This window comes from Zalophus californianus, chromosome 2 (assembly GCF_009762305.2).
Source record: "Zalophus californianus isolate mZalCal1 chromosome 2, mZalCal1.pri.v2, whole genome shotgun sequence".
NCBI classification, from domain to species: Eukaryota; Metazoa; Chordata; class Mammalia; order Carnivora; family Otariidae; genus Zalophus; species Zalophus californianus.
The window spans coordinates 105881944-105906685 of NC_045596.1; positions in this window are offsets into that span (position 1 = coordinate 105881944).

Genomic DNA, 24742 nt, shown 5'->3' on the forward strand with positions numbered 1-24742 from the left:
CCTCTAGGAGCTTACGGCCAAGCATCTGATGTTGGGCCTGGGGCTGCTATTGGTCAGTAGGCAGGTTAGGAAGGAGAGCTAAAAGTAGGGGGAAGAAGAGCACGTATGACCTGGAAACTGCTGCCATTTTGGCATCTGTCTACACTGCCTCTAACCAAAGGCAACTTTCCAAGTATAATGACTGCTGCTTTAATTTCTGCCTCCCAAATCTCCTACAGCTTCACTTATGGTCCCTCTAATCTAGAAGCTTACAGGGAAACATAGTTCACAGCATGAGCAAATTTACAATAGAATGATCTAGTACAAAAGATTAGACTACTGAGAGACAAAGTGAGAGTTAGAGGATGGTTTAAGCGAGGATACATAGAAAGGAAGGAAGAAGGCATTGCAGACCAAGCCACAGAATGACCAAAGACACAAAGGTGGAATAAACATGACATGGAGAGGAGTCCAGAACATGGAGGAGAGCAGGAGGTCACAGGTGCTAGGTTAGTTAAGGAAGCCATGTGATGGAGGGCACAAATGCCAATTCAAGCTTACAGATATGGGCACCTGGGTGGTGCAGTCGATTAAGCGTCTGACTCTTGGTTTCTGCTCAGGTTGTGATCTCAGTGTTGTGAGATCGAGCCCTGCATTGGGCTCTGCATGTGGCCCAGAGTCGGCTTGCGTTTCTCTCTCTCTCTCTCCCCCTTTGGCCCTCCCCCCTAAAATAAATAAATAAATCCTTCCAAACAAAGTTTACAGATAGAGTAAGTTCTTGAGGAAATTACTAATGTTGGAAGTTAGGGGAATAAGCTTAGCATGTGTAATTATTTAAAGTGGAAAGAGGCTCAGAGGGGTCACGTAGATGATTGCTCATTATGAGATCATGAAAACATGGACAAGGGTAAGTGACAATGTGACAGAGAAGAAAGAAAAAATCTAAAGGCATATTAATTGACAAATCAACAGAACTTAACACCAACCAAAAGGCAAAACTTCCAGGGGAAGAAACATTGGATAACAGGTTAATAAAAGAATGCTTTCATTGATTTATTTTACTGACATGATCTGGAACTATGATTTGGAACTATGACAACTGAGTTAAGATTTATGCACTAGAACCCTTCACCACCAACTCTACTGAAATATATAAAGCAACTGAGATCAAGTAGCTTCCCCAGTTGTCTAGACTGGCCCGTTGCTCAGGATGGTGTTTGTTATAATCAACCGTAACTACCTTAGTTCAGCTTCCCATGGACCATTTTATTTTCTGGTGTGGAAAGAAATGAAGATCATCCATATAAGAACAGAGGCTATTTATTCAGAGTTTGCTGTGCCAAGGGGGTCAGTCGTCATCTCTTGTGTTTGGCAAAGATGCAGAAGGAGGCAGGGAGTGGGAAACCTTACAGTTAGAAAAAAAAAGGAAAGGCATCAGGCGTGCTCTGATTGGAATTTGTTGGCATAGGAAGATGGAGGTGAACTACCTAGAAGAGCATATTATGTGATTGGTTTAGGGACATACTTGGCTTTCTCTGATTGGTCCTGATTTGGAAGTAGTGGCAAAAATAAGAAAGTTGGTGGTTATTGACCAGCCCTGACAATTATGGGCCAGTTGCTGCAGAGGTATGGTTTGGCTTCCTGGGCTTCTGAGTCAGAGTTCTATTGTCACATATGATCTGATCATTGTTCATTTACATAATTAGCACTCTCACTGAGAATAAAACTGGATGATAGTTCACTGCTTTTCATTAATTCAGTACCATCACAGATTTATGTATCTATGGGTTTCATTGCCCAAACTATACAATTGTGTTTAAGTACATGAAAAACACTGATTATCATGGAAGTCTTCCAAGAGGAAGAAGAAAGGAAGTTATTGTGCTGCAAGAGGAGTGTACTTCTCACTACATCTATAATAATGGTATACTCTTCCTAAAACACAACTCTCATCATGTCATAACTCAATTCGGAAGTTTTTAATGGCTTCCTGTTTTTAGCCTCCTTTGCACAGTATCAAATTTCAATATTCATTCATTTCTCAAATAGTTATTATGTACCTACAACATATTAGGCATTGTGTTGAATGTTGGGGACATAGTATCTGCCTGAATAAAAAAGCTAATGATTAATAAGTAATGTTATAAATACCAATACAGGACATTGTGAGAACACAGAGGAGGAATGTTAAAAGCAAACTGAGGGTTGATGCGGGGGTGGGGGGTGGGCTAAATGGGTGATGGGCGTTAAGGAGGTCACTTGTGATGAGCACTGGGTGTTGTATGTAAGTGATGAGTCACTGAATTCTACTCCAAAAACCGATACTACACTATATGTTAATTGAATTGAATTTAAATAAAAATTTGGAAGAGCACCTACAAAAAAAAAAAAAATGCATATAGGATACCTCCTAGCCCTCCACCCAGTGGCAGAAGGCAACCCAAGCCCAGGCTGTCCCAGCCTTCCACACAGCAGCAGGAGACTGCTGGTGTGTTCTGGCCCTCTCCACCCTGGGACAAAGAGTAACCCAGATGTGATGTCTCTTGACCTTCCACCAGGGGCAGAAGACAGCCTCGGGAGGCACTCTCTTCCTGTAAAAGCAGAAACTAAGCAGGAAGCACAGTGGCACTGTTTGACCAAAGAACAGGCCAGGTGAAATGTTCTCCATCCCGCAGGTCCGGTATCCCCCAGTCACCACCTAGTGACACTGGAAGGTCCAGGGAAACTCTTTCTGTCCCCATTAAGTGCCACGAGTCGGGACCAAATGGGAGCCCAAGCAGTAGGAAGAACAAAGCAGACCAGAAGGCATTGAAAGCATTCTGAAAACTAAAATGTCACTGGATTTGTACAGCCATGTCCACAATAGCCAAACCGTGGAAGGAGCTAAGATGTCCTTCAACAGTTGAATGGATAAAGAAGATGTGGTTCATATATACAATGGAATATTACTCAGCTATCAGAAAGGATGAATACTTACCATTTACATTGATGTGGATGGAACTGGAGGGTATTATGCTGGGCTAAATAAGTCAATCAGAGAAAGACAATTACATGGTTTCACTCATATGTGGTGAAATATAAGAAACAGAGCAGAGAATCATAGAGGAAGGGAGGGAAAACTGAATGGGAAGTCATCAGAGAGGGAAAAAAAAACGTGAGACTCTTAACTATAGGAAACAAACTGAGGGTTGTGGAAAGGCAAACGGGTGGGGGGATGGGGTAACTGGGTGATGGCCATTAAGGAGGGCATGTGATGTGATGAGCACTGGGTGTTATACACAACTGATGAATTATTGAACACTACATCTGAAACGAATCATGTACTAATTGAATTTAAATTAAAATTAATAAATAAAATAAAATAAAATGTCATCGAAACTACATTAAACATAAGTAAGCCAGAATTGGGGCGCCTGTGTGGTTCAGTCAGTTAAGCAACTGACTCTTGATTTTGGCTCAGATCATGATCTCAGGGTTGTGACAGTGAGCCCCACGTCTGGCTCCACACTCAGCAGGGGAGTTTGCTTGAGATTCTCTGTCCCACTTCCACTGCCCCTCCCCCTGTGCTCTGTCTGTCTGTCTTTCAAATATATAAATAAATAAATAAATAAATAAATAAATAAATAAATAAATAAATAAATAAACAAAATCTTTAAAAAAATTAAGTAAGCCAGAACCTACACCCTAAAACTGAAATAGGGTGACTGCAGCTAAAAGAGAAGATTTAAATAGAATCAAAAATCTTCTAACATAATATCCAAAACTTCCAGGATACAATAAAAAAGCATTCATCATTGCAGAAAACAGGAAAATCACAACTTGAATAAGAAAGGATAATTGTCTGCCACCAAAACTGAGATGAATGAGAAGTTGGAATTATCTAAGAAGGATTTAAAAGCAGCCATATAAGAAAAATGCTTGAATGGGCAATTACAAAATCTCTAAAAACAAATGAAAACTAGAAAAATCTCAACAAGGGGTGCCTGGGTGGCTCAGTCATTACGCATCTGCCTTCTGCTCAGGTCATGATCCCAGGGTCCTGGGATCGAATCCCGCATTGGGCTCCCTGCTCAGCAGGAGGCCTGCTTCTCCCTCTCCCTCTTCCTCTCCCCCTCCTTGTGTTCCTTCTCTCACTGTGTCTCTCTCTGTCAAATAAATAAATAAAATCTTTAAAAGAAAAAAAAAAGAAAAATCTCAATGAGATAGAACTTGTTTTTTTAAAAAAAGAACAAAACAGAAATTCTAGAGGTGAAAAATTCAATAACCAAAAAAAAAAAAAAAAAAACCCCACCTTACTGGATGGGCTCAATAGTACATGAAGATGATAGAACAGAGTCAGTGAACTTGAGGACAGATCAGAATTTACTTAATCTGAACGAGAGAAAAAAATAGTTTAAAAGAAAATGAACAGAGCCTCAGAGATCTTTGAGACATTAACAGAAGGTCTAACATTTGTATCATTGTAGTCCCAGAAGGAGAGGAGAAAGAATGTGGGGCTAAAGACAGTGTTCAAAGAAAAAAATAGCTGAAAACTTCTTAAATTTGGCAAAAAGACAGAAACATACAGATTAAAAAAGCTGAACAAACCCCAAATAATGTAAGTGCAAGTAAATCCATGCCAAGATACATCATAATTAAACTTCTGCAAACTAAAGACAAAGAAAAAAAATCTTAAAGCAACAAGAGAGAAAGAACATATTACCATATGCCTATAGGGGAACACCAGTGCTAATGACAGCAGGTTTTTCATCTGAAACCATGGGGGGCAGAAGGAAGTGCACAACATTTCCAAGTGTTGAAATAAAGAACTGTCAACAGCAAATTCTATATCTGGGAAACTATCCTTCAGAAATGAAGAGGAAATAAAGACATTCATAGGGGAAAAAAGTAAGAGAATTTGTTACTAGCAGACCTGCCATTAAAGAATGGCTTAAAAAAACTCTCCAAAAAGGATATAACAGAAGAAGGTTTGGAATTTCAGAAGGGAAATAAAATCAGAATGGATATAATCTGGGTAAATATAATAGACTATCCTATTCGTGGATTTTTGTAATGATTTGATGGTGAAAGCAAAAACTATGACACCATCTGATGTGGTACTCAATATATGGAGAGGAAATACTTAATTGTATTTAAGGGACGCCTGGGTGGCTCAGTTGGTTAAGCATCTGCCTTCAGCTCAGGTCATGATCCCAGGGTCCTGGGATCGAGGCCCCACATCGGGCTCCCTGCTCAGCAGGAAGCCTGCTTCTCCCTCTCCCACTCCCCCTGCTTGTGTTCCCTTTCTCACTGTCTCTCTCTCTCTGTGTCAAATAAATAAATAAAATCTTTAAAAAAAAAAAGACAATTGTATTTAAAAAGTGGGGAAGTAAAGAGACCTACATGGAAATAAGGCTTCAGTACTACTTTTAAAGTAGTAATACAGTGACATATAGTAGGTTGTGGTTAGTTATGTATTTTACTATAATAGCTAGAGCAATCACTACAAAAACTATCCAAAGTAAAATACTCAAAGACACATTTAATAAGTTAAAAATGGAATTCTAAAATATGTTCAAGTAATCCAAAGAAGGCATACTGGTCAGGCCCCATCCAGTCCTCTGACTTACTGGAAAAAACGTGAGCAAGCTGGTCAAAATCATCTTAGCTGGGTGCAGCCAAACTGTACTCATGTGACAAATAATTTTTTAAATGCTGTTTATTTAAGAAAAAGACTTTTTTTTAGAGCAGTTTTAGATTTATAATGAAATTGAAGGGAAGGTACAGAGATTTCCCATTTGCCCCCCACCCTCACACATGCACAACCTCCCCCATTATCAACATCCCCCACCAGAGTGGTAGATTCTTTTTAACAAGTATGACTTTACATTGACACACTATAATTACCCAAAGTCCACAGTTTACCTTAGACTTCACTCTTGGGATTGTACATTCTATGAGTTTGGACAAATATATAATAATATGTATCCATTATTATAATATCATACAGAGGGGCGCCTGGGTGTCTCAGTTGTTAAGTGTCTGCCTTCGGCTCAGGTCATGATCCCAGGGTCCTGGGATTGAGCCCCACATCGGGCTCCCTGCTCAATGGGAAGCCTCCTTCTCCCTCTCCCACTTCCCCTGCTTGCGTTCCCTCTCTCACTGTGTCTCTCTCTGTCAGATAAATAAATAAAATCTTTAATAATAATAATAATAATAATATCATACAGAGTATTCTCAGTGCCCTAAAAACCCTTTGTGCTCTGCTTTTTCATCTTTCCCCCAGCACACATACACCCCTGGCAGCAAATAACCTTCTCATTGTCTCTCTGGTTTTGCCTTCTCTAGAATGACATAGAATTGGAATCATACAATATATAACCTTTTCATACTGGCTTCTTTCACTTAGTAATATGCATTTAAGTTTCCTCCATGTCTTTTTGTAACGATAGCTCATTTCTTTTTAGCTCTGAATAATATTCCATTGTCTGGATATACTAGAGTTTATCCATTTACCAACTGGAAGACATCTTGATTGCTCCCAAGTTTTGACAATTATGAATAAATCTGCCAGAAACATCCCTGTTCAGGTTTTGTGTAGACATAAGTTTTCAACTCCTTTGAGTTGAAATACCAAGGGAAGATGATTGCTGGGTCTTATGGTAAGAGTTATGTTTAGTTTTGTAAGAAACTGCCAAACTGTTTTCCAAAGTGATTGCAGCATTTTGCATTACCATCTGCAATGAATGAGCGTTCCTGTTGCTCCACATCCTTGTCAGCATTTGGCATTCTCATTGTTCTGGATTTTGGTCATTCTAATAGGTGTGCAGTGATATTTCATTGTTGTTCCAATTTTCATTTTCCTGATGACACAGAATGGGGGAGCATCTTTTCCTATGCTTATTTGCCAACTGTATATCCTCTTTGGTGAGGAATCTGCTTAGGTCTTTGACGCATTTTTTAATGGGTTGTTTATTTTCTTACTGTTGAACTTTAAGAGTTCTTTGTATATTTTAAATAGTGGTCCCTTATCCGATGTGACTTTTGCAACTATTTTTTCCTGGTCTGTGGCTTATCTTCTAATTCTCTTGTTATTGTCTCTCACAGAGCAGAAGTTTTTTATTTTAATGAGGTCCAGCTTATCGATTCTTTCTTTCATAGATAACATCTTGGTGTTGTATAACAAATGCTGTTTTAAGCTACTACAGCTTTTGAGTTATTTGTTATGCACAGTAGTTAACTGGTATTCACCTCAAAAGCCCTGACTAAAAAAGAATACCTAAAATGATCAACTTCATTGCTGTGAAAAACATGCTTTTTCTATTTTGCTTATCTAATTACCTAAGCCTAAAATCTAGGAGTCATCCTACTGTCTTCCCAATCCTTCATTTACTTAATTCTTTAGGCAAAAGAGAGCCTCTGAAAGATTTTAAGCAGGGAGAAATATGACCAGATTTCTACTTTAAGAAGATCTGTACCAGCAGTTCTCAAAAGCTGGCACAAGAACCTCTAGGGTCCCCAAGACCATTTTAGAAGGTTTGCAAGGTCAAAAATATTTTTATACTATTACTATTCACTCTCATTCTTTTATGAGAATACAGTGGAGATTTACAGAGACTACATGACATGGGCATCCCAGCAGATTGAAAGTAGAAATAGATATATGAGTCCATCTGTCTTCTATTAAATCAAACATTACAGACTTGCAAAAAAAATTTAAATGCTACTCTTCTCACTAAATTTTATTTAGTTTTGTAAAATATATTTTTAATAAAAATATCATGTTAACATGAAATGAGATTTTTCATCTTTAAATTTTTAACTTAATTTTTAAATTTCTCAGTGTTAATTTCTAATATGGTAAATATTACTATCACCCACATAAACAAAAGCTTTTTCAGGTCCTTAATAATTTTTGAGAGTGTAAAGGAGTCTTAGAGACAAAAAAAAATTGCAAACTATTTATGTAGACCAAGGAAATATGGCAATTTCAAAAAATACCAGATTATAGACAAGAAGATAAATAAGAAGCTAGGTTGAATACTTTCAAAGTGAAAGGTATGTTAACATAAATAATAGTAATGTGGATGGGTGGGAAGAGATGAATAAAAGAGATATTAAGAAGATAAAATCAAATGGGCCATTTCTAGCTTAGAAAATTATCCACTTGAAAAACTACAACTTACTCTTAAAGCCAAGGTCTTCTCCTCTGTGAAGCCTTTACTGATGCACCCAAGTTTGGTGTCACCCATGACCTGAAATGTAACTCCATTCATATGCCTGTCCTACCAACTACAATCATTCGTCTAATATGCCTGTACCCTCATGCAGCAAAGGCAGTCCTAAGAGGGAAGTATATTTCAATACAGGCCTACCTCCACCTCAAGAGGTAAGAAAAGTCTCAAATACACAACCTAAACTTACACCTTAAGAAGCTAGAAGAGGAACAACAAATAAAGCCTAAAGTCAGCAGAAGAAGGGAAACAATAAAAATTAAAGCATAAATAAATGATATAAAAACAAAAACAAAAAAACAAAAAAACAGTAGAACAGATCAACGAAACTAAGAACTGGTTATTTGAAAGAACTAATAAAACTGATAACCCCTAGCCAGACTTATCAAAAAGAAAAGAGAAAGGATCTAAATAAACAAATCATGAATGAAAGAGGAAAGGTCACAACCAATACCACAGAAATACAAATGATTATAAGGGAATATTATGAAAAATTATATGCCAACAAACTGGGCAATCTGGAAGAAATGGATAAATTCCTAGAAACATACAAACTACCAAAACCGAAAAAGGAAGGAATAGAAAATTTGAATAGGGGCGCCTGGGTGGCTCAGTTGGTTAAGCGACTGCCTTCGGCTCAGGTCATGATCCTGGAGTCCTGGGATCGAGTCCCACATTGGGCTCCCTGCTCAGCGGGGAGTCTGCTTCTCCCTCTGACCCTCTTCCCTCTCGTGCTCTCTATCTCTCATTCTCTCTCAAATAAATAAATAAAAATCTTTAAAAAAAAAAAAGAAAATTTGAATAGACCCATAACCAGCAACAAAATTGAATCAGTAATCAAAAATCTCCCAACGAACAAAAGTCCAGGGCCAGATGGCTTCCCAGAGGAATTCCACAGTCAAAGAAGAGTTAACACCTATTCTTCTCGAACTGTTCCAAAAAAAAGAAATGGAAGGAAAACTTCCAAATTCCTTCTACGAGGCCAGAATTACCTTGCTTCCAAAACCAGATAAAGACCCCATTAAAAATGAGAATTATATCCCTGATGGACATGGATGCAAAAATTCTCAACAGAACTAGCAAATTGAATCCAACAGTACATTAAAAGAATTACTCACCACAAACAAGTGGGATTTAGTCCTGGACTGCAGGAATGATTCAATATTTGCAAATCAATCAACGTGATATACCACATTAATAAAAGAAAGGATAAGAACCATATGATCTGGGGCACCTGGGTCGCTCAGTCATTAAGCGTCTGCCTTCGGCTCAGGTCATGATCCCAGGGTCCTGAGATTGAGCCCCACATCGGGCTTCCTGCCTGCTTCTCCCTCTCCCACTCCCCCTGCTTGTGTTCCCTCTCTTGCTATCTCTCTCTCTGTCAAATAAATAAATAAAATCTTGAAAAAAAAAACCATAGGATCCACTCAAACCCTCAACAAAGTAGATATAGATGGACTATATCTCAACATCATAAGAATCAACATATGACAAATCCACAGCTAGTATCATCCTCAGTGGAGAAAAACTGAGAGATTTTCCTTCATGGCCAGGAACAAGACCACTTGGGGTGGGATGTCCACTCTCACCATTACTATCTAACATAGTACTGGAAGTCTTAGCCTCAGCAATCACACAACCAAAAGAAATAAAAGGCATCCAAATTGGCAAGGAAGAAGTTAAACTTTAACTATTTGCAGACGATATGATACTCTGTGTATAGAAAACCTGAAATACTCCATCAAAAAATTGCTAGAACTAATACATGAATTCAGTAAAGTTGCAGTATATAAAATCAATGTACAGAAATCTGTTGCATTTCTCTACACCAATAATGAAGCAGCAAAAAAATAAATCAAGGATTGATCCCATTTACAACTGACCACAAACAATAAGATACCTAGAAATAAACCTAACTAAAGAGGTAAAAGATCTCTGCTCTGAAAACTATAGAACACTAATGAAAGAAATTGAAGAGGGCACAAAGAAACGGGAAGACATTCCACACTCATTTATTGAAAAAAACAAACATTGTTAAAATGCCTATACTACGCAAAGCAATCTATACATTTAATGCAATCCCTATCAAATTACCATCAGCATTTTTCACAGAACTAGAACAACTCTAAAATTTGTATGGAGCCCCAAAAGACCCCGAATAGCCAAAGCAATCCTGAAAAAGAAAAGCAAAGTGGAAGGCATCACAATACCAGACTTCAAACTGTATTACACAGCTGTAATCATCCAGACAGTATGATACTGGCACAAAAAACAGACACATAGATCAATGGAACAGAATAGAGAACCCAGAAATGGACCCACAACTATATGGTCAACTAATCTTTGACAAAGCAGGAAAGAATATCCAATAGAAAAAAGTCTCTTCAACAAATGGTGTTGGGAAAACTGGACAGTCACATGCAGAAGAATGAAACTGGACCGTTTTCTTACATCATACACAAAAATAAACTCAAAAGAATGAAAGACCTAAATGTAAGACAGGAAACCATCAAAATCCTAGAGAAGAAAACAGGCAGCAACCGCTTTGACCTCAGGCGTAGCAACGTCTTTCTACCCACATCTCCGGAGGCAAGGGAAACAAAAGCAAAACTTCACTATTGGGACCTCATCAAGATAAAAAGCTTCTGTGATCAAAAACTAATGATGTAATGTATGGTGATTAACATAACATAATTTAAAAAAAAAAAGCTTCTGCACTGCCAAGGAAACAACCAACAAAACTAAAAGGCAACCTTCAGAATGGGAGAAGATATTTGCAAATGTTTTATCAGATAAAGGGCTAGTATCAAAAATCTATAAAAGATTCATCAAAATCAACACCCAAAAAATAAGTAATCCAGTTAAGAAACGGGCAGAAGACATGAACAGACATTTCTCCAAAGATATATGAATGGCTAACAGACATAGGAAAAAAATACTCAGCATCACTCACCATCAGGGAAATACAAATCAAAAACCACAATGAGATACCACCTCACACCAGTCAGAATGGCTAAAATTAGCAACTCAGGAAACAACAGATGTTGGTGAGGATTCAGAGAAAGGGTAACTGTCTTACATTGTTGGTGGGAAAGCAAATTGGTGCAGCTACTCTGGAAAACAGTAAGGAAGTTCCTCAAAAAGTTGAAAATAGAACTACCCTATGACCCAGCAATTGCACTACTAGGTATTTACCCAAAGGATACAAAAATACAGATTCAAAGAGTACATGCACCCCAGTGTGTTTATAGCAGCATTATCAACAATAGCCAAACTATGGAAAGAGCCCAAGTGCCCATCGACTTATGAATGGGGAAAGAAGATTATATATATAAGAAGATATATATAATGGAATATTACTCAGCCACCAAAAAGAATGAAATCTTGCCATTTGCAATGAAGTGGCTGAAACTAGAGGGTATTATGCTAAGCAAAATAAGTCAGAAAAAGACAAATACCATATGATTTCACTCATACATGGAGTTTAGGAAACAGAACAGATGAACGTGTGGGTAGGGGGAAAAAAGAAAGAAGGTAAGAGGGGAAGGCAAAGCATGAGAGCCTCTTAACGATAGAGAACAAACTAAGGGTTGCCGGAGGGGAGGTGGGCTGGGGAGAGGGGGAGGATGGGCTAGATGGCTGATGGGTTAAGGAGGGCACTTATTGTGATGAGCACTGGGTGTTGTATGGAAGTGATGAATCACTAATTCTACTCCTGAAACCAATATTATACTATATGTTAATTAACTAGAATTTAAATAAAAATTTGGAAGAAAAACATTTGAATATGTTATTTGAATATATTTGAAAATATAGCTTCCACACCATCAGAAGGTAAAAAGGAATTAATTTGTAGATTTTATTACTTTTAAAAATATAATAATAATAATAATAATATGCCCATACCCTCTACTGGACTTCAGTTTCCTGAAGTTGAGGACAATATCTTATTCACTTATGTCTTCTCTGCCTACATAGTGCCTACCATATATAATACGCTTTCAATAGATGTCAGATGAACACGTAATAGGTAGAAAAATTACTGGTTTACCCTCACCCTTTCTGCTCACGAAAAGGATCTTGGTGTGCTAACTTTCCTGCTACTTTGGTCCATTGAGATGAGTTCAATTTTTCCAGAAATTCCTAGATTTGGGGCACCTGGGTGGCTCAGTTGGTTAAGCGACTGCCTTCGGCTCAGGTCATGATCCTGGAGTCCCGGGATCAAGTCCCCACATCAGGCTCCCTGCTCAGCAGGGAGTCTGTTTCTCCTTCTGACCCTACCCCCTCTTGTGCTCTCTCTCTCTCTCACTCTCTCTTTCAAATAAATAAATAAATAAATAAATAAATAAATAAATAAATAAAATAAAATCTTAAAAAAAAAAAGAAATTCCTAGATCTTGAGAAAGAAAGGGACAAAAAAAGTAAGAGACAGAGCCAGGTTTGAGAGAGAGAGACATGAGAGAAGAGGGAGGGAGACAAGAGCTTCTAGAAGTGTTACTAAGGGTTACAAACTCGTCTTTCATTTCATATTCTTAAGGAGGCAGAATTACTTTTTAATTACTTTCGGTTTCTAGACTGTTTCTTTAGTGTGGTACTGTGCCAAGACTGGGCCATATGGGGCCTAAGAATTTATTTGGATTATAAATGAAGCATGCATGCATGAACTAAGTTAATGTGAGGCATTTTTCGCTAACAGACTTTATGTTTCATAATATTTTGTGTGCATTTTGGTTAAGCAAGTCCAGGGGCTTTGGTTTCAGCCTAAGTTGTTGCCTCTGCTGGGATTCAGACACGTCTGGGCACGTCTGATGAGGTAGTAGCAGCCCGCAGGTGTCTATACAAATTGATCTTCCTAGGAGGGCGGAGTAGCTGTAGGGAGTAGGGCTTTTCAAGGCACACTATGGGAGACACCTGGGACTTAAAGGGAACAACATGTTGGCTATCCCATTCAAGACTCGTAGACTCACATTTCAGCTCTTAGGAGAGAGAGGTACTACAGGCAAAAAAGGAAAAAAAAAAAACTGTTTTCCCAAAGGAACTTAGGAGACGCTGCCTAAAACCCTCTTTGTGTGCCCGCTGACAAAATATATTCTTTGTGGAACACAGCTTGTACCTGGGCCAGAGTCTGTTGCGGGCCATGCAACTCTACTTGGTCTCTCTAGTTCGCAGCTTGGGGAGTGACAGCGGACAACAACCGCTCTGAGGTAGTTTCTCATACAGGGAACATCACTGAGCAGAATGGCGTTACTAAGAGCATAGGAGATACCCGCTAAAGATACCTAAAAATATAGTTGGCGGGGAGTTTTCAGGAGGCTAAGGCTCTCACAAGTCAGTAAAATTTGAGTTGTTACAGTTAATGTGACTTCATTTGTGCGCCCTGATTTCTAACACAAATGATGACACAAGCCTAGCTAGCACCAGGCTTTGTGGAAGCCATGTTAAAATACAAATCATGACTGCACCTATAAGTGGGTCTCTCAGTTTATTCAGTGAATAAACCTTACTTCATTTCAAAAAGAATTTGAGGCAGCTGACAACTAATTTAACAAGTTGCTCCCTGAAGCGATTCAGTTGAAAGAAACAATGTTTCCCTGAAAGCTAAGAGACGTCATGATCAAAAGCCTATTTGTTAAGCATTTACTCGCAGGTAGCGAGCGTGGCGCTAAGTCTTGTCAAGAAAGCTTCACAAACATGACCGTGCTCTTCGGAATTCTGCAGTCTGAAGTAGGTTGAGAGTTCATTTTAGGAATGGAATGATGAGATTAGAAGTTTCTATTTATAACAAATGAGAAAAAGAAAAAACTAGCAGTCTGGAAGAGAAGCGGGTGTGCCCTGAGTGGTGTATAAGACACATGTTTTTTGTTTTCTCTTACAACAAGACCCTACAGAAACCTTCTTTTCCCTTTACATCATCTATTACCACCATTTTGCATTTTCATAGCATATGCACCTAAAGTACTCACAAATCTCCTCTCCAAAGATGTTATAAGGTAGAGGATAAGTGCTATTTTGTTGGTAGTGTATCTGTGATAATACTTCAAAGAATAGTTTACTCCCCCACACATGGCTTCGGGTTTCACTGATAACTGAATGAGAATGTCCCAGAGGTGAGATGACCTGCAAAGAACTGTATTATAATCTTTAAATAAAGAACAGAAGAGCCTCCAGGAGTCTAAAAATATGAAATATCATGGTTCTTTTTCTGTTTTTCCTTCCCTACGAGTCATTTTTAACTTTCTCCCAAGGAACAATTCTTTTTCATTTCTAAAAAAACCAACATAAGAAAAATCTAAAAAGCTATTGGTTTTACCTTTTCTTTAGAATTCCAGCAACCCTTATAAAAGATTTATCTTGACTCTAATGCCAGCAAAGGGAATCTGAAATTTAATCTGCTTCTGGTAGTAAATTAAATAAAGATTTTTAGACACCGATCAGATCTCATACTACTGCACAGATGTTGCAGTGAAAAAGTCAAAACCTGTTATAGTTTCCAATTAGTAAACTACTCCTTTCCATCGCTGGGCTTGAAGATAAACACAGGTACTGTGATAAATGTGGAGATACAGAGGTTTAGGCCATGGTCAGACATTACACAGGTGTCCTTCATAAATGTCAGAGACAGAATCAACTATTCCTTAGAGACTGGAGTTTTCAGGGCTAAAGCTCTAGACACATTCATCACAGAAGCCGGCAAGATGCCATTGCCCCAAAGCAGAGCCAAGCCAAGCGTGCTTAGTTACATTAAAATCTTGCAGCACATCTAGTAATTAGAGGCCCTAAAATGGAAACCCAAGCATTAGTGTAGAAAAGTCATCATGGGAAGTAAAATCACAGACATTCAGTTTCTACTTGTGAAGCTTATGATAGAACTGCCGTCATTTTCTGTGGACTTTCTACAGCAAAAGGAAATCAAATTATTCCAGGAGGAAAATATGCTGCGGTTTTCTTTTCCGAGGAAAACACAATTTGCTCTCTCCTATTATGTTTGACTGAGGTCAGAATCGACATTGTTGCCAGTATGTCTGCTATTAAAAGTCTTGAATAAGCCTCTAAATAATGACATGTTAAAATACTGAGCAGAAACAGAAAAACCCAAAGGTTTTCTTTTTGAGGATAATATGAATCATTCATTTATTTCAGTAGCTTGAGATGTTTATTTATAAACACACTTAGAAGAATTAGTGATACTATACATGAGTCATTTAAAACCTCATCTTCTTTCATTAGAAAGTCCAGCCTTTAACCTTGCTCAGTCTGAGCAAATGTTTCATGATTTGAGTGTTTATTCTGTATTTTAATGCTAAGTCTACAACTTAGCTTCATTCTAAATGTTATTGGACCTAAATTTTTAGTTTCCCCTAAAGCAGTTAGGAATTTCTCATTAAAAAACATTTATCAAGAACAGCCAATAGAATTCAGGAAGTTTATACTAACCCAAGCATAAAATTCTTAGAGAATTCTAAGACAGTATTAGTGACAGTTTAAACAGTTATAACAAAGACATTCGACACAGAGTGGTTCACACAAAAGGAATTTTATTTCTCTTCTACAATACAGTTTAGATACAGATGGCTAGTCCACAAAACCAGCCGGGACCCAGATTCCTTGTATCTTTTTATTCTGCATCCCCTAAAGTGTTGTCCTGCACCATATGGTCAAAATTGAGTTATCAGCAACTGGGTGTTCCAGCCAGCAAGAGTGGGGAAATATACAAAGTAAAGGGCAAACAACCTCTTTCTAAAGAAAGTAACACACAAGTTGCCCACATCACTTTTGCTCACATCCTTTTTTTTTTTTCTTAAGATAGAGAGAGAGCAGGGGGAGGGACAGAAGGAGAGAATCCCAAGCAGACCCCCCACCCATCATGGATCCCAACTCAGGGCTCAATCCCAGAACCACAAGATCACAACCCCACCCGAAAACAAGAGTCGGATGCCCAACCAAATGAGTCGCCTGGGTGCCCCACTTTTGCTCACATTCTCCTGGCAAAAACGTATCTGCAGGGCAACAATTGGCTATAAAGAAGCTGAAAAATATAGTATTCAGCTGGAAGATTTTGTGCCTAGCTAAAATTCAGAGGTTCTTGGGGCGCCTGGGTGGCTCAGTCATTACGCGTCTGCCTTCTGCTCAGGTCATGGTCCCAGGGTCCTGGGGTCGAGCCCCACATCGGGCTCCCTGCTCGGCGGGAAGCCTGCTTCTCCCTCTCCCACTCCCCCTGTTTGTGTTCCCTCTCTCGCTGTGTCTCTCTCTGTCAAATAAATAAAATCTTAAAAAAATAATAAATAAATAAAATAAAATTCAGAGGTTCTCTTACTAAAAGAAAAAGAGGGGCGCCTGGGTGGCTCAGTCATTAAGCGTCTGCCTTCGGCTCAGGTCATGATCCCAGCATCCTGAGATAGGGCCTCGCATAGGGCTCCCTGCTCGGCGGGAAGCCTGCTTCTCCCTCTCCCACTCCCCCTGTTTGTGTTCCCTCTCTCGCTGTGTCTCTCTCTGTCAAATAAATAAAATCTTAAAAAAATAATAAATAAATAAAATAAAATTCAGAGGTTCTCTTACTAAAAGAAAAAGAGGGGCGCCTGGGTGGCTCAGTCATTAAGCGTCTGCCTTCGGCTCAGGTCATGATCCCAGCATCCTGAGATAGGGCCTCGCATAGGGCTCCCTGCTCAGCGGGGAGCCCGCTTCTCCCTCTCCCGCTGCCTGCCGCTCCCCTTGCTTGTGGTCTCTTTCTGTCAAATAAATAAATAAAATCTTTAAAAATAAATAAATAAAAATAAATAAAAGGAAAAAAAGAATGGATACTGGGGGGCAATTGCAGTCTCTGCCACAGACAGTATATCCTGAGGTGTGTTAAAGAAACACTAGTTCCATAAGATGTCAACATTTTGCCAAAAAGTAAGTTCTTTATATCTGGACTTATCAGAGCCTTTAATATACGAACATTTAAACTCTATGAGGGAAGAATAGCTTTGCTACATTTCTCAAATCCATGTATTTGACCATGGATCCCATTTTTCAAAGGTCAACTCTTAGAGCCAATGCACTGTGGAACACATTTTGGGAACCACTACTCTAGAATGCTACATTTAAATTTATTAACTCTGGTTACATATCAAAATTTATCTAAGTGAAAAATGAAAACATTGTCATATATTCACATGCTATATACTTTAAAGGGATTGAATATACCTAAAGACTGCATATTTTAATTCTTACAGTGAACTCATTAAGATTAGTTTGTGAAACCATCTTGCTTTTTCCTTAAAAAGTGGGAAAAGGGAATTTTTTTTATGTAAGGCAAAAAAAAAAAATGTATATAACAGGCATCCTACATAATGGAGTCTCCCAAGGGTTAATGGTCTAGCCCAGGTTAAGTTAGTAAGCCTCTAAGATCAGGTTCATAGGGCCCCAAGTCAAACAGTTTAACAAATGGAATATCAGTTACACAGTGTGTTAAGGTGCCCAGATCACTGTCCTTTAACACGCAAAGCTACAGGGTAGGGTCCAGGTATTAGAGCCCTTGGAACACCTTGCATACACATTGCTGGGGTATAGGATGAGGCAGTGGAAACTAAAGAGCATTACCTTTGGTACATAGGCCAAGAAAACAGCCTGACACTAATTCACAGTTCAGATTGTGAAAAGAACTTTGGAACCCACCGGACCTGTGTTCCAGTTCTGGCTCCAGCACTTCCCAGCTATTTGGCTGCAAACAAGCTAACATGAGCCTGTTTCCTCATCTATAATATGAAGACTACACTATCTACTTCATAAAGTTTTTGTGAGCATGAAATGGGAAGTAGTATATAACGTACCTAGCACAGTGACTGCCACATAATAGAGGTCCTAAAATGTTCGTTTTCTTCCATTCTTACCACTCTTCCCCAGCGCAGTGGTTAAAATCATGGGTGATGAAGACATACATAGCTAAATTTCAGTCCTTGCTCTGCCACTTCATAGCTGTGTGACCTTGAGCCAGTTTTTTAATCCTTCTAAGTCTCTGTTTCCTCATCTATAAACTGAGTATGTAATAGTACTTACTTCATGGGCTTAAGGATGAAATGTAATATTAAGAAATTAGTACAGTGACTGGTACACATTGCACTTCATCGAAACTAAGACTTCATCAATTTTAAGATGCATCCTGATTTTATAGATGTTTAAATATGGAAGAAAAATATGTGCATCTTAGAATTGATAAAATATGGTAGTAAGGACTTAATGAATTTTAGTTGTTGTTATCACATATAATTTATTATTAGGGAGATTTATGTGGAGTCCTGGGGTAGAGTCTACGGAGATTGGAAAGATCAACAACTTTGCGTCCTAGATGAAATCAAGAGAGTTAGCATTATGACCACAATATAGTGTGATTAATGTAATAATAAAGCTATATCTGTGGTGGGGAGATACTACAGAAAAAGCTACGATAAACTTGAGGATTTGGGTTTAGGATTATGGGGACGGGAAGATGGAGAGGAAAACTTCACAAAGAATTGATTCATAAACAGGGTTTTCAAGAATAAAGTGTTTTACAGCTAAAAAGGACATCCCAGACAGAGGAGAAAGCAAGCGAAAAATCACCAATGTTGGAGGAACACAAGATAGCTCAGCATTACTGGAATGTAAATTGCTTTCATCTTGGATGAGAGAATTCACAGGAATCCACATGGCCAGCAAAGATAAGCTCTCTTCATTCCCTGAAGGGGCGGCTTCTAAGTAGAAGAATTTAAATCCATTCAGAGAAGAAACAAAATAAATGTACCTAATCGCCTAACCCTATAGGTTAATACAAAAGAGATGAATGAAATCTCTCGGGCAATAAGAAAAATAGACTTGGAGATACGATTTCCTAAAGAAAACTATGTCCTAATCAAAGAACAAAAGATGACAAATTTGAGTGTCCTTCATGTTTCTAAGAGACTAGTCCCAAACAAATCTATTAGCAAATAGATCGTTCCTTAAAAAAACAAAAACACTATGTTAAGCACATTTTACTTCCACTCTAAATTTTAAAATTTTCTATGCTACCAGTACAACAATCCCATCATTTTGGTCTTAAAGCCCATTGAGTTTCATTTCAGTTCTTGTGCTAAATCAGTTTCTAAATACCAACTGGATTTTGTACATATTCTGAGTATTACATCTTTTACAAATGTGTAGAAAATACACTCTGACCACCAAATCATTTGGAATCAGTAGACAGTCCATCTTTGATCCAAAAATTCCCCTCAGAAAGGTCAAGGTAAGAAGAGCATACTATTCTTATATTAAAAAAACTAATAATGCTCATTCAGGGTATTTCATGGGTAAGACATGGAACCAGTCTCCTCAAGTTTCTGCTTCACTCGAAGTATTACACCTCCAGTCTTTCATATATAACCATTTCTGACCACTTTGCATATATAATGGGAATTCTAAATGACTAAGCAGAAAATGGAAAAATACCTTACACATCTTGAACAAATATGTTTAGCTTTTGAACACCTTGTCTGGCACTGTATGAAAGAGGGTAGGGGCGCCTGGGTGGCTCAGTCAGTTAAGCGTCTGCCTTGGCTTCAGGTCATGATCCCAGGGTCCTGGGATCAAGCCCCGCATCGGGCTCCCTGCTCAGCAGGAAGCCTGCTTCTCCCTCTCCCTCTGCCCCTCCCCTTGCTCGTGCTTGCTCTCGTTCTCTCTCTCTGTCTCTCTCAAATAAATGAATACCATTTAAAAAAAAAAAGAAAAAGAAAAATGTTATACTGAGATTCTCCCTGAGATAATACCCACGGCCACATCTAGGTATACAGAGTATGGGCTACAATATGGCTGGGCTCCAGCAATGAGCACAGCAAACATAAAACCCTGCTGTCAGGAAGCATAGGCAGACTAAGTCCAACAATAAAAAGGAAAAGCACGAAGCCATGGGAATAAACCCCAAACTCAAGGATTTATTCTCCACCCAAAGGTAGATTCTGCCTGTGGAGACAGCATTTGAGAGGCCACCACAGGAGTCGCCTGACCCCAAGGTACTGAAGCCAATGGTTTCACACAACCAGTGTCAGGGTTTGCTTGTACCAGTCTCTTCCCCTCAGCCTCCTTCCCAGCCTCCAAATATACACACCCTCCTTCCCAGCCTCCAAATATACACACCCTCCTTCCCAGCCTCCAAATATACACACCCAAATAAAACCCTATTTTAAACTGCTCTTGACTGTCAAAATCTTAGCTGGGATTGTGTGACCAGGCACTGTGGAAAACAGTGAGACTCAGGGGGATCAGAAAGGAAGAACAGGATGCTCATAATAAGGAGGAACATGTGCCCAAGGCCTGCTAATAATGCTCAAGTGCTTTCCACTCTAGACCCCCCTTTGCTAGGGTTCAAGGGCTTTCTCAAAATAGTCCTTCTCCATTTAAAAAGCAGCATCTCCCCTTTGGTTCCCTAATCCCCAGTCACTGGTTGAGGTTTCTCTGCTTTAGTTCTATTTCTTTTTTGGCTATGAAAGAAATTTCTTCAAATTCCCAACCCCCTCCTCTGTTATGCTTAGGTTCCATAGCAATCAGTTGGGGGCAACATTTAATGATTTACAGCTTTGAGGCTTTTTTACAGACTATTTTCAGATAGACAGGGAGATTTTCATGTCACAGAATTGAGCTGTTACAGAAATAGAACAAGGGAAAGAATTTCACACCTTTCATTACACCCTTGCAACTTTTGCTCCCTGTGCTTGGGGAAAGGGGCTGGTCTCCTTAGGGTCCCTCTCCTCAGGGTCCTGAAAGCTCTGAATCCGAGGCCAAGGCAGACTAAAGAGGCAAAAAGTGGGAGGACGGGGTGGTAGAAAATGTGCACAAAGGAAGTAAACAGTTAATAAGCAGAGAAGAGCAGCAACGGAGCAGGGTGGGTGAAGTGCAATGAAGAGGACTTTGCTAGAATAGCTCTTGGATTTGTGATCTACAGATAGACATTCCATTTAAAAAAAAAATTCCTGGGAAAAAATTATCTTCCTTATCATAAATGTCCTTTTTTTCGTTCCTGATGCCCTTACAATAAAATCCCTCTCACAATCTGAGCCTGCATCTCAATCTTGCTCTCAGTGGCTGATAAGATAATTCCAGCTAAGTTTTTAACCTGATAGTCAAGAGCAGTTTAAGTTGGGGAAATACTGAATTAAGCAAACTTAAAATGTATTTGTACTTCCAAAATTCCTCTATCTTGTAGTGAAAGGGATAGAGTAGAGGTGAATATATTGCAGTGTCTCCTAGAATCATTTTTCCATAGGACTCTTTTTCTAAGCACTTTCATCTCCTCATAAAAGATAAAAATTTATAAGAAAATATTGGATTCCCTGCTAAAGGACAATATTTTGGTCTCAGGACCCCTTTGCACTCTTAAAAATTATCAAAGACCCCAAGGATTTTTTTTTTTAAAGATTTTATTTATCTACCTGACAGAGACACAGTGAGAGAGGGAACACAAGCAGGGGGAGTGGGAGAGGGAGAAGCAGGCTTCCCGCCGAGCAGGGAGCCCGATGCGGGGCTCGATCCCAGGACCCTGGGACCATGACTGGAGTAGAAGGCAGACGCTTAACGACTGAGCCACCCAGGCATCCCCAAAGAGCTTTTGTTTACTGATATTTGCCATCCTGGAAATTAAAACTTAGAAAATTTAAAATTTGATTAATTCACTTTAAAATATAATAAACTTGTTACATGTTAATATAAATAACATTTTTTATTTTTAAAAGATCTATATTTTCCAAAACAAAAATATTTTGTGAGGAGATTGGCATTTAGATTTTTACAAATCCCTATAATGTCCAGATTAATAGGAGACAAGATTCTCACATGTGCTTCTGCACTCCATCTATAGTGATAAGTCTGGAAAACTTTCCTATACACTCATGAAAGAATAAGAGAGAAAAAGGCCAATGTCATCTTAGTGTCATTATAAAAATAATTTAGACCTAGAGGACTCCCTGAAAGGGTCTGAAAAATCCCCAGAGGATCCCATACTTTGAAAACTGCTGACCTAGGGCATGAATGGCCTGTGGAAAGAGGAATGGGAGGAAGGAAAGAATAAACCATTTATGAGTGTCTACCACATGCCAAGAAACAGGCTAGGAATTTTCATTAATGTTAATTCACTTCATCTAGTAACCATTTAAGGAGGTAGTCATTATTTCCTTTGTCTATGCAGGTGAAGAAACAGACTCAGAAGGACTGTGTAATTTACCAAGGTCAAACAACTCGTAAGAGGCAATACTAGTTTGAGGCTGATTTATGGACGCCAAGGTATCTTAAAGAAGCAGTTTTCAATGTTGTGTCACTGCACTAATTTTCTATTGCTGCGTAACAAATTACCACAAATTTAGCAGCTTAAAACAACATCCATTTATTCTCACAGTTATGTAAGTCAGAAGTCCTAGAGGTACCCAAATGGGTTCTCTGCTCTGAGTCTCACCTTCAAGCTATTAGCATGGCTGACTTCTCATCTAGAGATTCTGAGGAAGAATGTGCTTCCAAGCTCATTGAGGCCCTTGGCCAAATTCAATTCCTCACAGGTGTAGGACCAAGATCCTCATTTTCTCGCTGGCTGCTGCCAGGGATCGCTTTCAGCTCCTAGAAGTTATTCTCAGGTCCAAGGCACTTGTCTCTCTCCATCTTCAAACCAGCAATGAGGAATCTCCCTCACATGTTTAAAAACTTTGGCATCCATGGGGCACCTGGGTGGCTCAGTCGGTTAAGGGTCTGATTTCTTGATTTCGGCTCAGGTCATGATCTCAGGGTTGTGAGATGGAGCCCCGAGTCAGGCTCCTCACTGGACGTGGATTCTGCTTAAGATTCTCTCTCTCTCCCTCTCCCTCTGCCCCTCTCCTCCAACTTTGGCATCTACCTGATTCTTTTTCCATTTCTCAACTTTCCCAGAGCCGAAATATATGTGCTAACCTCAGTTTGCTCTCTGTTCCAAGATGAATGCCTCCATCTTGGGTCAGTAGCCCATTCCTGGCCCAGAGTCAGACTCAGTGTATGTCACAGAGCCCAGCAGACAAAACCTCTCTGTTTCACAGCAACTGAGCTGTTATCTCCCTACACCTTCTGGATTCAAATAGTTAGCCAGGCTTGACTTCTCCCCCCAGACCCTGTGGTTCCATGGCCCCAACTTTAAATGAGGAGAGAGATTAACTTCTACAGGTCACACTGGCAGCCCTCTTTCATCTGCTGTCAAATGTCTTTTCTCCTTTCTCCTTTCATCTTCATAAAGATAAATTCAGACCTTCTTATAGCGCTCTTCTAAAATAGTGCTAAATTTAGAAATCATCTCTATAGAACACTGCTACAAAACAGCTTCATTAAGTGCATAATACATGATTTTAGGATTAAAGGCTTTGGAGTTCTACAAATCCTAGTCAAAACATTGTTAAATATCAAACTAAATTCATATTAATTTTGTTGAGAGAAATTTATAAGAATATTATAAAACCCCCTTAAAGGAGCTGGAAATCAACTCCCTTTCTTCCTTTCCTGCTGGGTTGTTGTAAAATTAATGCCATCCCAAAAGCGTGGCATGCTTTATAAGCACACTTTTTTCTTTTGCTTTATTTTTATTCATGTACATTTTCACTTCTAGATTTCAAAAAGAAAGCATTCAGAGAATAAGGTCACTAATTTTTCCCACATGTACTCATTGTGATTCAAGTGGAATACTAATTTAATAGCCACTGGGAGTGGAATTAGCTCAAGGATCTGTGAATTGGATTACACCAATGACAGAGTATGTAAAGGACAGGGACAAGGAAAAAGAGAAGCGATGAAGGAGAAAGAGGAAAGGAGAGGGCATAGGAGACAGGAAGAGCCATGAAGAAGAGACACAAACAGAGCATTCACATGCCAAAAATCAACTGATACCAATCAATTAACTGACCAACTAACATTTATTGGATTAGGCATTTTTAGGGTCTTCTGTTTGTGTGTCTGGGGATACACCCAGAGAAATGCAATCGTAAACCCACCACTCAGAGCTTTAAGAAATTCACATATTTAAAAAAAAAAAAATTCACATATTAAGCCATGAGTCCTTGGTCTAAGTCCCGAGGTTTTGGCCTGGGGATCCAAGAGTAAATGCAACAAAAGGAAATTTCAGAATCTCTAGTCAATGTGGAATTGCCTTTTTGGATCTATATTCATGCATAGGTAACAGTATTATTCTAAAGAGTAGAAAATCATACCTTTTTAGGCAAAAAGAATCTGTGGTTTGCCCACATAGCAATGTGATTATAGTTCCTGAGGAATGAAAATCACGCAGGTCAGTACCATCCTTTTTTTTTTTTAATTAACTTCTTTTTTATTTTTTTAAAGATTTTTTTATTTATTCATTTGACAGAGAGAGATACAGCAAGAGAGGGAACACAAGCAGGGGGAGTGGGAGAGGGAGAAGCAGGCTTCCCGCGGAGCAGGGAGCCCGATGCGGGGCTCGATCCCAGGACCCTGGGATCATGACCTGAGCCGAGGCAGATGCTCAACCAACTGGGCCACCCAGGCACCCCCTAACCTCCTCTTCTTGTAAGGACACCAGT